The sequence below is a fragment of the Triticum dicoccoides genome, chromosome 7A, assembly GCF_002162155.2.
Source record: "Triticum dicoccoides isolate Atlit2015 ecotype Zavitan chromosome 7A, WEW_v2.0, whole genome shotgun sequence".
NCBI lineage: Eukaryota > Viridiplantae > Streptophyta > Magnoliopsida > Poales > Poaceae > Triticum > Triticum dicoccoides.
In genome coordinates, this window is record NC_041392.1 from 605193560 (window position 1) to 605196715 (window position 3156).

Sequence of the window (3156 nt, forward strand, 5' to 3'; positions counted from 1 at the left end):
AACAGAATTTGTGATGATATATTGAAGAAATGCGGCGGTTTGCCGCTGGCGATTATTACCATTTCTGGCCTACTGGCGAACAAAGCTCAGACCGTGGTTCAATGGGCCCAAGTGCAAAGTTCCATTGGTTGTGCACATCAAAGATATCCAAGTGTTGAAAGAATGATAAAGATACTATCCCTTAGTTACTTTGACCTCCATCACGATCTGAAAACTTGTCTATTGTATCCAAGTATATTCCCAGAGGATTATCCCATTGAGAAGAGCCGTCTGATAAGAAGATGGATCGCAGGCAGAGGGATTTATTCAAGGAAGGAGCGGGCACACTACGTATGAACTGGGGGAGAGGTGCTTCAATGAGCTGATCAACAGGAGCCTGATTCAACCATGGCATATAAATAGGTACAGGGAGGTGACAGTATGCCGAGTTCATGACACAATCCTTGATTTCATAGTGTACAAGTCTGTTGAAGAGAACTTTGTCACCCTACTTGGTGTTCCAGAGCTTACTGGTAGGCTACATAACAAGGTTCGTCGATTATCTCTCCAGCACAAGAGCAATGAAGATGTTCTTTTTGAGATTACTGTTAGGCCACATAATCTCAAAAAGAAAAAAAGCAATGGAGATATCCTACGACCAAACTTGATTTATTCTCATGTTCGATCTCTTACTGTTTTTGGGCGTTCGATGCGAATCCCTTCTCTGTTTAAATCCAGATTTGTGCGGGTTTTGGACTTGGAAGGCTGCCACATGTTAGCAGGCTATCTTAACAACATATCTAGCTCATTTCAACTCAAGTACCTTAGCCTCAGAAACACACTTATTACTGAGCTCCCGGAACAAATCGGCGAACTGCGGGATCTAGAGACACTGAACCTCGAAGGCACGTTCATAACTGAATTGCCAGCAACCATCGCTCGACTTCGGCACTTGGTGCATCTGTTGATAAATAGAGGGGTTAAGCTACCGGATGGAACTGGGAACATGCAAGGATTAGAAGAGCTGAAAGTAATTAGTTTATTTGAGCAGCCAACTGGCTTCTTCCAGGAATTTGGTCTCCTAACAAACATGAGAGATGTGAGCATGTTTTGGGACATTCCGAACAGGAACTCGAGAAGTTATCTTGGAAAGAGAAGAAGGGATCAGAGTTCATTTGAAACTTCTGATGTGCACCTGAATAATGCAGTGTCTTCCCTCTGTAAGCTGTGCACATGCAATCTTCAGTCTCTGTCCCTTGATACCACTTTCAGTATCGCATTCAGGTTTTCCCTCATTGATCAAAAGCGGTATCACCATATCACAGACTCCAGGTACAACTCAGTCACAACAGTACCATGTTAATTTTCGATGAAAATACCATACTATGTGTTCCTTTGGGATGCTTCATGTATAGGATATATTCTTCTTCTCTGTCTTTCTAGGAGGCTCCAAGCACCAGCTAGCTTCATGGTCAAGCCATGGCCACCTTTTCTTCCGAGAGAAAAGACGAATGCCATCCTTCCCTTGTAGTGGGTCTGGATTCCAGTTGGAGCTCTGTATGAACACTGGTGTAAATTAACAGACCAGACCAGTGGGATCTGCCAATGTCACCCCACCTGTCGACTCTTCTGAACATAAGTAAACTTTTGATCTGCCGAAACTTGGCAAGTACGTACTGTCTTATCCGATGCGTGTCAGCTCATCAACTAGAGAATAAGATTCTTGCCTTCCTTCACGGTCATCAAGAGTACACATACCGTAGGCGCATGCCTTGCTCTTGTATACAAAGAAACAATCTTCCTTGTATTGCTCTTTGTCTGCGATCAAGCGCGAGCGCCGCAGCCACCCGCCGTCCTCCTCCTGCTGCCCCAAGAACGCGGGAGCGGGCCTCCGCCCGCCGCTGCCCGCAGGCCTTCCTCTGCTGCCACACGGACGGACGTCGGCCGCCGCCGCCGGTGCTCCTCTGCCTCCTGCTAGACGACAGGATCCCGCCACCGCCGTCCCCCTGGTAGCCTGTCCTCGACTCGCCAACTAGCAAGTGCCCCACAGGTTGGTTGTTTGCAACTTGATCGATGTGGCTTCCATTTGTAGCAGAGCAGCTTCGGTTGATAAAGATTTTAACTTCACTAGCTTTGGTAAATAAGTTGTCTTGTGTTGGCCATGGGCCCATGGTGCAGCAACGCGGTCTTTTCTACTCCAGGGTTTATTTTTTTGCTGTACACCTGCTGGGTTAAGCATGCAAATGCCCGCTGTACGTAGGACAATGACATCCATGACTAGCGTGCAAGTGCAACAATAAGATTGGCCCTTTCGCGGGAAGTAATAATCACGATCATAACCGGTAACAGTAGATTACTGGCTCATGGTAACTTTCTTCTAGAGTAGGTCAGTTCTGAATATCACCTGACCTGGTTATGCTCATTCCACAGCAAATGAAGTCATGTACAGTAAGTACAGTAGTACTGTAAATATGTATCACGGCCTCAAAAACCCTCCAGCGGTTTATCGCTGTGGTAGACCATTCGTTTTCGATCTCACGGTGAAGAGAAAAGGCGTGTCTCAAAATCCTCCGCGGGTAGCCCGCTGCAAACTACGTATCCGATTTGCTAGCCCACACCACTGTAATGGTTTCCCCAAACGTGTAAGGGCATTTCTAACTGATCCCTAAAAGTTAGCAGAGTATATACCTTACTGAAATATATACAGTCCACTAAAATTTCGCCACACCTAGCTGATCTCCTAAAGTTAGCGGAGTAAAACTAAATTTGCACAGATTCAATCAAATTTGAACCGAAAGATGATGCATTTAAATATAAGTTGAACGGATCATAACAATTAATTTACAAGGCCAACAGACTCCCGTAGGGAGCTTTATTACCGGTTCGTAAGGGCCTTTAGTGCCGGTTCTGCAACCGGCACTAAAGGGTGGAGACTAAAGCCCCCCTCCCCTCCCCCCTTTAGTATCAGTTTGGCACGAACTGCCACTAAAAGCCCACCACGTGGCGTGAGCTCGCGTCATGGTATGGGGAACCTTTAGTACCGGTTGGTGTTACCAATCGGTACTAAAGGTATTTTTTTTTTGAAAATTTTGGAATTCTGAATTATTTGATGATTTAGTCACCCCTCTTAACTGCTCAAGTGTGGATCACTCATTCTAAATTGTCTAACTTCCCGGT

The 3156-nt window shown here is 45.8% G+C and overlaps 1 pseudogene; it reads left to right on the forward strand.

Moving 5' to 3' along the window:
• LOC119333691 overlaps positions 1 to 1992 on the forward strand; it is a 3368-nt pseudogene extending 1376 nt beyond the window's left edge.
• Positions 1993 to 3156: the final 1164 nt, after the last annotated feature.